Here is a 12,908-nt window from a genome sequence, read left to right on the forward strand (position 1 = left end):
AAGCACAAAAGCGGGAGGGCCCTGGCCCTGGAACGCCTCGTCGTTCAAAGCGGTGGAACACTCTGTTGTTCAAAGTGGTGAGGACTTATGTCCTGAATGAATGCTTTAACCATTCAATAGCGGTGAGGACCTATGTCCTGAACGAATGCTTTAACTATTCAATTAGCGGTGAGGGCTCCGGCCCTGAATATGGTACCACATGCATGTGCATTGTAGAGGAGTCTTAGTGGAGTTGTTGAGTGTTGCATGAGTCGATGTTATTGGTTATAATTCCATTTATTGTTGATGTTGATAATGGTGATATATTTTTATATTTGATGAATTATTATTATGTTAGGGTGTTATATTCAATTGATGAATTTATTATCTATATTTATTGTTGTGAATCTCACCCCTTCTGCTTGAAAATGTTGCCCTTCCTATGGGTAACTTGCAGATGATCCTAAGTAGTAGGTGGTGGCTCAATGTCTAGGGCTCTGATACGTACGGGATGAGATTTCTTATTGTTTTCATTCCTATGTATCAATTTTTGGAATTTGTGGATGTAGCCCTTTATTTGGTTGTTGAATTTATCTTGATGAGGCTTTTATGCCAAGATTATTTGAAGGAGAATTAAATGGTTGTTGTTGTTGCTTTTAATGCAAATATTCCGCTGCAAATTATTGAAGTTTATGAAAGATGTTCAATTAAATAGTTTTTATATTCTATTTAAGAAAATTTGAAATAGTAGTGTGACATGTCCGTTTGGGATTTACTCTGATGTATGTTTATTTATTATTAAATTGTTTCTGGGTAACGGGGTGTTACACCAATTCCATTCTTGGGCTTGGATCATAACTTGAGCCCATATTATTCACAGAACCAAAAGTTGAGGTTGACGGTGTCATGTAAAACAAGCCTAAGGCCGATTGGACCGATGATGAAAATAAAAAATTCCAATGCAATTTGAGATCAACGAATATACCCATTTCTGCCCTTGGCTTCAATTGTATTATTGCTAAGACAATAAGGGATGCTTTGGAAACTCTCCACGAGGATACTGAGGAGTTCAAGCAATAAAAATTAAATACCCTCGTTCAACAATATGTGCTCTTTCACATGGAGGATGGTGAAACCATATCCTCCATGCAGGGCCGTCTTAACAAATTCATAGGCCCGGTTTTAATTTTATAAGAGATGCAAAAAAAAGAAAATCTGGGCCCCAAAAAAATAAATAAGTTATTTAAAAAAAATAATATTAAAAATCACACTTTTGTGGGTCTTGAACACATGACCTCACACTCATCAAAAAGTTGCCACGCCACTAAAGCAAGCTGTACAAATTTAATTAATTTGCTTTTAATAGATATATAACCATTATTTTCGTGGCTTACATATAAAAAAAATAAAATATTTGGGCCCCAAAAAATTGGAGGCCCGGTGTCGTCGCCCAGCCTCGACGGGCTATGGGCCGGCCCTGCCTCCATGCAAATGAGGTTCACTCACATTGTTCACAAATTACAAAACTTAGGAAATAGCATCTAAAACCAAGATTGTACTAACAAGGTGTTGAGATGTATGATTAGAGATTGGCATTCCAACTTCACCACTATAAAATAATCTCAAAACCTTAATACTCTTGGAATCACCACTTTTTTCGGTAAACTTAAATAGCATGAACACGAGATCCTAAGGTTGAAAACTAGTGAGGAAGATGCCAATAAGAAGGAAAAGAAATCCATTGCACTGAAAGTCTCCTCTTCTGTGGCTACTTCTTTGTTTCAAGATGAAAGTGACTCCAATGAAGATCCACTAATGAGCAAAGTACAAAAGTGTCGAATATTAAAACACTGAATGCAAGCTCTATTACATAGCATTCGACAAGTACTATGAAATAGATAAGAGCCCTAAAAATAAATTATGGACCATAGGATAGAGGACCAAAATTAAACATCCTCCAGAATCCACGAAGCTTTGAATCGAACCTGCGGAAAATACAAACTTTTGTTTGGGAGTATTCATTATCTTCCCCATGGGGAGGCAGATTGAAACTAGGAAGCCTTCCATCTCCTTTACAGGTATCCTTCGAGGAGCAGAGCAGCCTAAGGACTAAACATTTTGGCATTGGTTGATTCCACTGGAAAGGGAAAGAGCGCATCCAAAAGGGGACCCTCCATAGGAACATGCGCAATCGAAGTTCGCGTAATTTCTTTGCCCTAATTTTTTTTTCAAAAGTAGAGATTGCTTCATTGATTATCTCGCCTCCTTCAGCAGAAGCATCTAGCAACATCAAGAAGTAATCTGCAGCTTCGGTTTTAGCAGCATATGCAATCTCTAGAACGCATCAAACATCTGCTATGTCGGGGTCAAGTTTATACAGCAAACTAACTCCATACATCACAGAGTAATGTGCATGCCCACTCTATCATCATGTTGAGAAAGGCTTGTTGTTGCGGAGTAATATTGTTGTTGTTGAACAGATCCACGTAGTCTGGAGGTAAAACCCTAAGCACGACATGCATCTTTGAGACTCCAGCATGAGTTTTTGAAGTTCACATAAAATCCATAAGATATCGTGTGCCATATTTGGCGATTTCTTGGGCAATGATGATAAGTTCATCATCACTTAATTTCTCCATTTCTAAGTTGTTTCGAATTGAAAAGAAAGCACATAATTGAGAATGGAGTGAAGGAGAAGATGAAGTTAATTTATATAGCCCTAGAAGGGTTAATGTGGTGATGGTTAACTTTTCCTTAAACTTACCAAAGAAATCCAAAAAGCCACGTTTGAAAATGTAAGTTCCGAAGAGATCAGAAGTTAAAAGTTTTAAGTTAGTGGGGACTTTTATCGTTTAAAATTCTTCAAGACATTTTTACATTATGAAAACTTCTCGTTTTCCAAGTCTGTGGAATTTATCTAACGAAACGCAAAGTGTTTGCTTCATCTTCACTTTGCTTTGTTTCTTTTAGAGAAACATCAGCCTTTGTCATCCTCTTTTGATTCCATCCCTCTCCCCAAATAGTAATGATAATTCCAAAAATACATCAAGACATAGGGTGAGAGATGATGGATATTCATGGTGAAGAAGAAGAAAAGTGTAAAGTTCAAATGAACTAAGGAAGAAGAAAGAAAAGGCACATACCCTTTTTTTTTATATAACTTCAAATTTCCAACGAGTATCAATACCTCGAACTTACAGTTAATAAAAGCAAAATAAAGTGGTAGTTTCCAAATTCGGAACGTCATCCACTAAGTGGGATTGGATGACATCATAAAAGGTTTTTCAACTACCTTTTGATGTTGATGATAGTGATGTTATCTATCTCGACGGGAAGCCAAGTTCGACAAAGTTCAAAAACGTCTTTTTCTACTTCTATCTGGAGATACAAATGAAAAAGATATTTTTGGGGGGCAATTTGTTAGCCTGTATTTTCGACAGGCAACAATAAATGCAGTCAACTAAGTTCGACTCACAAGCTGGATCAGGTTTATGGACTTAGAGAGATTTTGCAGTTTGATGGAGAAGCTTCGACAAGCAAGCAAGATATCAAAGAGAAGTTGGTGCCAGATCGACAAGCCAAAACAGCAGTTACTGTCGGAGAGATGTCATTTGAAGTTCAAAATATATGTAGGGTAGTTATTAGCGGTTACACTCGACGGTTTCTGTATAGGCAGTTGTGTAGTATAAATAAGAGTTTTTCATAGAAAAAACGGGTCACAATTCACATACACTCAAAACTTACAACCTCAAACTATTTGCATTGTAGGAGAAACGAGTAAACAAATTGCAAATGTATGAATTTGTGTACCACTTTACATTCGTTTATGCAATTTAAGTTTATCCTTTAAGTTCCTTGCAATTTACCCTTTTTTCTTAGCAATTTACTTTGCAGATTTGACGCGTATTCGGTCCCTACTTTTATACTTTTTGGTTTACATCAAGAACATTCATACTCTCTGTCAAACATAAACGCAATATACCCGTAGATTTACTGGTTCATCTCTCAAGTTAACTGTTTTCGAAAACTAGTGTTTGTTTACCAAAAACCAGGGTAAACAACACCTTGAGCATAATATGAATTAATTGTTGTATTTGTGTTTAAATATTAATAGTGGTGTTCAAGGGTGTTACACTTAGCGAGGATGAACAAGGAGAACCACTATAAATCTCGGTGTTCTTATTCCCCTTATCCTTTTAGATTTTTGCATTTTAATTGCATATAAATTATCTGTTGTATAAATATTAATTGAGATTCTCTCAATTTAATTCTCACAATCAGTTGAAGGTAATCTTCAAATAAATTGATTCATATGTCTTGTGTTCATTAGGTATTAAGGTGTTTTTTTGTTAATAGGTTTGGTTTGAAATAGTTTAGTTTTGCAATTTAAATGTATGTGTATTGATTAATGATTTGCTCCATAAGATTGATTCTTTGAACTTCACAATTCACATTTGAATCTTATTTGATATTCATTGTCCTAATTTTGTTATCATCATTACGCACAAATTCGATAGTCATACTCTTGTTAATCCACGTTTTTGCAAAACCTTTTGAAGAACGAAAAATGCTATTGACACCCCCCTCTAGCGCACTTCTTAGTTTGTCATATAGACTAACACACATTGGAATGAGAGTGCTTTGTAGGTATAGGAATTCATGATTGAATGAAGGATTATAAGAATTGTTTGGTATTACCTACATCAACAAGATGCATCTTCGTTTTGGTAGCCCATTCCATAAGAACTATACAGTGAAGCGTGAACAATTTTGGGATGGATCACTTTCTGAGAAATTTCCGTGAAAGTGCGCGGGTGAGGACAAATCACATTGAATGCAAAAAAGCATTGAAAAAAAGGGAATGATGGATTCTATCTGAGAGCAGCAAATGTTACACATTGATTGAAAGTTGAAACCTCTACTCACCAAAAGCTTGTCAGTGGGTAATCTATCATGCATAATTCTCCACACCAACATAGAATTGGAAAGGGGCACATCAGGGGATCAAATTGTTTTAGCCCAATGATAATTTTGACTCAATGGGGATTTTACCAAGTAAGCATCCTTCAGAGATAACTCACTGGAGTTATTCTCATTCCAAGCAAGCTTGTTAGCTATGTGAGAGGAAGGAAGTGTAACTTGGTGAACAATATGATTAACTAGTGGCAAAGCAGGTAGAACTGAGTTAGGCAGTCTCTAGTTAGAATATACATTGAATTCACTGACAGTTTCTTTAAGGTTGCTCAAAGAATCCAAAGGAAAATATAACATTTCACCATCAGGATGACCACCCGACTTGGCGTTCCAGAAGTTGATATTTGTTCCATCACATATGATTCAACTATAACTCTCCATCATAATCATGTACTCTGGTTTTATACTGCCCATGAATCTTTAGACTTCAAAAAACTCCACCAAAGTTTCAGGTGAGTTACATCCCTCAGAGAGTGGCTTGCAAACTTTCTTTCAAGAAACTATGACCAATTTCCTATTTTAGGTATTCCCACTCCATATAAAAATTTGTAATCCAACCTTCAATATTTTTAAGTACTTAAACAAGCCAAGAATAAACTGACATGATGTGAATTAACATACTTTGGATCACAAATTTAACCAACACAGACCGTCCAACAATTGACAATAATGATGATTTCGAAGAAGCCAATTTGCACTTGATTTTATATGTAATAGCCTGCAAGTGAGTAGTTTTTGTTTTCCCTTGAATATTGGAACAACAAGATAATTGAAGGGAAATGTGTCAATTTTAAAGCCCAGAGAAGTAACAATTCGAGATAATCTAGTCAGGTTACAAGCCCCTCAAAATCTTCGATTTCTCAAATGAGTATTCTAACCAAGGCTCAGCTATAAAAACCAAGTCAGACTTATGAGTAAGAAGTAACCTCTTTAAGGCCAAACTTGATGGGAGTTGGAAATCCCTCTAATGTTCCATGAGAGGCACTTCATCTAAAATGATTTGGATAATCACATTTAGATCTGGTGGCTTTAGAATTCTTATAGGAGTTTCCATTAGTGTATTTTGGCTTTAGAATTTCTTCTTCATTCAATTGTGTAGCATCAACAAATTCGAATGTTTGGGAGTTGTTCTCTTGGTCATGATTTTGCATTTGGTACCTTGTTAGTGACATATTCTATGTTTTCATCTATTAGATTATCTGCAAGTCCTATCTTGACTTGATAGTCCTGTAATGCATTTGTTTTGCCTGCTTCCTTATCACTTATGTAATGTGCTTCTTTTCAGTTAGTGTCAACATTTTTTTAGAGCCACCTCATCATCAAGGTTGTTTGGAAAATCCTCATTTGAGGCAATATTTTAGTTATTTATGGGAACATGCTTTTAACAGGTTCCTTTCCAACTCTTCTTGAGAATGGAAACTCGTCACTTTTTTCCCATTTTCACTGACGGTGATCCTTCTAAATTTTTCGACATGATGACCAATGGTTTTACAATGTGTGCAATAATCAGACATGCTTTCATAATCCAACTCAACAAAGAAAGTGAATCTCTTTCTTTTAACTAGAACTTTCCATTTCAACTCATATGTCAAATCTATATCAACTAACACACTAAAAAAATTCCAAATGTGCTATCATGGATACATACCCAAACATGAGCAAACGAGTTGTGTTGTAGATTTTGATTAAAATCAACTGTCCAAGCTAAGAGTTTCAACAATCTTGGATTTTAATTCTAGGATCCAATAGTTCTCATGCTTCTGGCATTCTCAATTGAGAAGAATGAAAATTCTTAATAATCCTTTCTTAGGGATGTTACCCCCCATCGACCTAATGTTTTCTACAACATTTTCAGCTTTTCAGACAAAGCCACTACTGTAAGTTGAGTTATGTCTTTAGGCCAGATGATTCTGGCATGTAGATTGTTTTAAAGGATTCTAATCCAAGGAGATATTCTTCTTCTGATATTGTTATACTGAAGTGATTACCTTTCACAATCGGTTTGGGAGTTGGATGGTGGGGATGTCACAGACATTAGCAAGGGCATGGGCATAAGTTTGATTCAGGGAGCTTCACTGAGGCATGGCCAGGGGATAGGCGTGGAGTCGAAGATGGTGGATGGATCAGAAGTTTGATTCGGTGTTCATTAAGTGTGGATTCGATTTTGGGTTTGGGTAGGAGACAATGAATTTGGGGAGGAGACGGCGATGATTGTGGTTGGTTCATATTGATGATGGAAAAAGTTTGATTCGGTAGTCAATGTTGTTTCGATATGTGATAATAGCATATCGGTTTGGGTAGTGTAACACCCTAAACCCTTAATGCGGTAAATTATGCAAATAATACAAATCATACAAATGATTTAGATGCTAGTTCTTCTATAAGTCCTAATATGCATAAATAATTTTTCAAAACATCGCAACGGAATAATATCATAATATCTCATCAACAATTAAATAAAATCTCCAAGTTGTCATGTCACATATACCATAATACATCACCAAAAAAAATCTTCAATCTCAGCATACTGAGTGAATAAATCTCATAAAGTCATAAAATATAAACAATGACAGACAAACATCTAATCAGAGCTCGACACACTAAGACTCCAAAAGAAAAAGACGAGGTAGCTCCAAGCTAGCCTCCGGCACACTCACAAGCAAAGCAAAGCGACTAATCCTGCACACCGCCTACCCATCCTTAAAAATAAGGTAGGCGGTCAACCAAACGACCATTGGGGGTTAGATAACATTCAATCAATAAAAGTATAATCAAATGAAAGTAAGCCGAAATATTTAATTTCAAATGATTAATAAACTCAACATCATCATAAACTATCAAGTATACAAGCGCAATCAAACAATGCATACAATTCACCTTTTTTGAGTATTTGCCACAATCACCAAGTTTCACCAATGCATGTATACACCAATCCACATATTCAAATATGACACGACTCACCAATTATACAATATTCTAGACTCATCTAGATGCATGTGGTACCATTAGGATTCCGACGATAATTTTACCGTTAATGAATCTGTCAACATAATAAACATCACCAATTAGGTTATGCAGAAGCTATGTAATAAACATCACTGATTACATTCTCCAAATCAACTTAAAATGACTATGAATGCATGAAGTTCAAGTAAGGACTCGACATTGCATAACTCACCAACATATATATATATATATATATATATATATCAACATATAATCATTACCAATTATGTTCTTCACCAACATTTGCATTATCAAATACTTATATCAATACAATCAATAAGTCACAATTCAACAAGTCATCATCAATTCATCAAGTTAAAATCACCAAAGGAATCATCATCAACATTTACACCTGAAAGAAACGATAAAGTTTCACAATCCCGTTTTACATAAAAGACGGACAATTATCCACAATAAGACATTCACCATATTAAACACCCATTCATCATTGATTCATTCGTATATGATCATATTATCATGAAGGTAAAATTATTTACAAGTTATCCGGTCTTAAAATATATTTTTTGACAAAGTTTGTCTATTTTCACAATTGTCCTCACTTTCTAAGAAATTCATTGAAACAAAGCATACATGTTCAAACACCTCCAAAAACATGGGTGATTGCACTGAGCAACTCGCCACGCCGAGCTACCAGACAAGTGCACCCTGCTCTTGGGTTTCCTCTCGGGAACCCATCCCATTTTTCATCAAAAACCTCGATTTTGATCCCAAACTTGTCTATTAGTTAACATACATCAAAAGGCAATCAAAACAACAACAAACATGCAATCATAACATCAATTCATGTCAAAATCATCATCTAGTTCATTTTTTACCAAAAGTTCATATTTTCTCATTTTCATTCAAACTTCACAAACAACCACACTGATTCAAACCCCAACAACATATAAACTTATATAATCATTTATGAAGTGAATTTAAATATGTTCCTACAATAATTACTCATCAATTCATGGTTTACACTTGATTAAGCAAAAATCATCAAAACAACTTATCACCAACAATAACTACGGATTTAAGCACATAAGTAACATACCCATAATTACACAAAAATTAAGAGCACGAATTTGTCAATTATACCCTTTGTCATTACTCTTATCTTTTTCAATAAAACTAATTGATGTTATCTAATTGGAAAACTAAAGTTTGTTTTTATTAAACAAAGTTTGTTTCTTGTTTTCTTCAAATTTAAACAAAATTTTGTAACAAACAATGGTTCCAAGAAGAGTTAAAAAATTCTATAAATAAGATGAGTATCAATTTTTAAAAACTTCAAGTGCAAAGTAAAAGAACATATTTGAGAGAAGAAAAATAAAAGACTCCATGAATATTCAAAAGGAATAAATAGTTGAATACTCGTTGGAATTGTTGATGAGGGGGTGAAGAGGGAACAATAGCTGAAGACTCATTTCATAAGATACAAGAACAAGATGACAATGAAGAAGAAGAAGTTTCATAAATATAATCTTGATATTAACTTAAAATAATTAAAAAGACGTGCACAATATTTAAAAAATTGACAATTGTTTGTTATGAGAGAGTGTGCAAAAAAATAGGAATTTGTTGGAGAAAAAGATAATAACTGACAATTGTTTGTTACAAGAGAAAGATAACATATTAAATTTATTGGAAAGATAAAGTTTATGCAAAAAATAGGAATTTATTGATGGATTAAAATGAGGGTATAATAGAAAGAAAATGTGCAAAAATACACATCACTATTTTGGTGTTAATTTTCTAAAAAGACACTTAAAAAGGAATGGAGGGAGTAATTCTCAAAAGTTACTATTCACTTAAACTGTTAAAACACCGAATGATTACCATCTCTAAATAATTACCTCAACTCACTAGTAACTTAGTAAAAATAACTATTCTCACTAAAATGTCAAAATAACCTTCTTTAAAAAAATGATTAATTTATCCTTACTCACCAAATGACCAAAATACCTATGAGTCTAAAGTAACAAAAATACCCTTCTATACACACAAAGACAAATAATCACATATAAACACATATAATAAATAATTAAAATAATTCTAACGAAAAACGGGTTGTAACATGTAGGGGCGGTGAACAATGATTATGGAGTTTGGGTTGATGACGGTGAACATTGATTCTTGGTTCAGATTTGTTGTAGTTTGGGAGAGGTAGGAGATGTTGGTGAAGGCTATATGTTTAGACCTATCATTTTTTTTCTTGAACTAAGAGTATGGTAAATTATCAAGGTGAAAGTTAGACTTCCCAACTCATTTAGGCATAGTTTTGAAACCCGGACTGGACCGGCCGGTTGGACCGGTCCGACCGTGAACCGGTGGTGTGCGGTTCGAGCCACATGACAGATCGGTCATGCAATTAAACCGGCACAAACCGATGTGACTCGGTTAAAACCGGCGAAACTCGGTGAACCGGCGTTTTAAACAAACCGGACCGGGTAGAAGCAAGAGCAGATTTTATTTTTATTATTTTCCAAAAAGTGGCGCTGGTGGGAGTAGAACTAGTGACCTGCTACTTGAAACAAAATCTCCCACCCACTAAAGCACCATCTATTCTTGTGTTTAAGTTTCTTTTAATACGTATATAATGACAGATTTTTGGATAAAGAACATTGTTTGTGCCATATTATCAAAAAGCAAATTCCTTTTAATTTTTATTTTTTTTCTAATACAAATACCTCACCGTATTTTTTTTTGTTAATGCATAATATATGCAAGGTCCGGAGTTCGAATCTCGGCCACCACTAATTTTTTTTTTTCATATATAATCTTTGTAAAAAACATAAGCATATAATTAAAGCTCAAATATTTTATTTGAAGCTCATAATAATTAGTCTATGAAATTATATTTGTTGGATATTTATTTTTATTTTATATGTGTCACTATTTTAGTTTTTAGATTGACCGAGTCACCGGTTCAATCCGATTTAATATGATTAAATAACTATGCAAATTTAATCTAAACACCGAATTATCTAACCGAGTCATCCGATTTGATCCGTTTCAGCCATGCGGTTCAACCAGTGACCCAGTGGTTCGACATCGACCCAGTGACCCAATACCTCTACCGAGTCGATGGCCGAGCCGAGTTTTAAAACTATGCATTTAGGACTCCTAAGAAACGCCTATCATTTCTACCCACTCATAAATATCTTATTAACAAAAGAGAAAAATATGTACAGATAGGGGGGACGAAAACTCTTGAAAGGGCCAAAAGCAAAACAAAAGAAATAAAAAAAACAGCTCGACTGGAGAAATTAAAACTATGGGGTGCAAAATCGCACAATTGGCAAACTATAATGGGAAAAAGTGCAATTAAGCCTTAATTTTTTCTTCTTACTTTTAGATTACCTACTCTTCTCAATAACTCATTATTAACGATGAATTTTATTAATACAATCTTCAAATCAAAATTTCTAAAATTATTAGTCCATAAACCTTTAAATAATTTCAAATGTACGTATAATAATAGTTTAAAAACATTGGTAAATCTCAATTGCTAGATTACATAGCTACGAATTTTAGATTTCATAAAAAAAATTCATAGCCAGTACTGTATATGTCTATATATATAAATATAGATATAATGACAATATTGAAGGGTTAGATTAGTTTAATTTATTGTTTATTATGAGTTAGTAGAATGAGTGGTGTATTCCATTTATATGTACACGCACATTAAAAAATTATATTTAATTTGTACCCAAAAAAAAAAAAATTATATTTAACATGTTTTTAAGGTTGTCAAAGAAACTGCAAGGTCGTAGAAATTATAAGATTAACAGTATCATGATGAGGAAATAAAATCAAAGACTTAGGTTAAACATAATAGATAAATATTTGTTTACCTTTCCTATAGAGTATGGCCTTACAATAACCTTCGATGCATTTCACAACTAGATCGCGTAGTGTGGGATATTTGTATATACAATCGGCAACACACGCACACTCTTCTGTAATGTAAAATAATAACAATAAAGAAATATTATTAAAAATGAAGAAAATATTGGGTATATAAGATAAAAACAATTATTATAGGCTTACTTTCACCGTCGACTACAACAAGAAATAGGGAAACAAAAAGGATCATGTTGTAAACAAACATTATAATTTTAGCCTTTTTTTCAACTTTGCATATACCGAAAAAAGTTGTTTTATCACTTTATATAGTAAAATAACTCATGCTATTGTCGCAAGGATTCCTTCATTAAAATTGTTAAATGTCTCTTAAGTACATCGATGTAACATATTTGTCCCTTTAAATCATAGAACATCATTCTTCTTTCTATATATCATGATGTTTATTTGGCTCATAAAGTATAGCTAAAATAAAAATATTTCTTGTAATTAAACTTCATTTTAGTTTACCAACGTTTTATTAATATTTTTTAGTTCATATCTAAGCTTTCATAATTTTGAATAGATTATTGTTTTGAATAAAGTGTTTATGATTTTATTTCTTTGATTAACCAAACAATTTCCATAGCCTTGCTTTTGTAACACTCTGGTTTTAAAGAGCTCGGGTATATTATTATTATTATTTTAAGATAAACAATCCATAAGTAAAAAATAAATAAATCAGAGTGTTTCATTTTTAAAGATGAGTTCAATCTCTTGACAATAATAAAGGACTAGCCTTGATTATCAAATATTTTTATAAAGACCGACTTATACTCACAACTCAAATAGTTGGACTTTCCAAAACAAGGTAGGTACTCTTGCTTAATAAATTGATAAATTAACGATCATTTTATAAAATAAAGAGTTATTTATCAAGGTTTATATTTTAGAAAAACATCATTTCATAAGAAAAAACATAATTTCATTGTTTATAGAAATCATATTAATCCCGGTGAGCTTAGCTTAATTGGTAGGAATATTGCATATTATATGCAGGGGTCGGGGTTCGAACCCCAGACACCCCATTTCTCCAC

At 33.6% G+C, this 12,908-nt stretch overlaps 1 long non-coding RNA gene across 1 annotated transcript; it reads right to left on the minus strand.

The window, feature by feature from the left end:
* Nucleotides 1–7,369: 7,369 nt before the first annotated feature.
* LOC11427079 (uncharacterized) lies at nucleotides 7,370–12,160 on the minus strand. Its single transcript, XR_003006850.2, has 3 exons — nucleotides 12,019–12,160; nucleotides 11,823–11,927; nucleotides 7,370–7,652 (listed from the first exon to the last, which is right to left on the minus strand). It is a non-coding gene; the product is annotated as an uncharacterized lncRNA (long non-coding RNA).
* Nucleotides 12,161–12,908: the final 748 nt, after the last annotated feature.

This window comes from Medicago truncatula, chromosome 7, assembly GCF_003473485.1.
Source record: "Medicago truncatula cultivar Jemalong A17 chromosome 7, MtrunA17r5.0-ANR, whole genome shotgun sequence".
NCBI lineage: Eukaryota > Viridiplantae > Streptophyta > Magnoliopsida > Fabales > Fabaceae > Medicago > Medicago truncatula.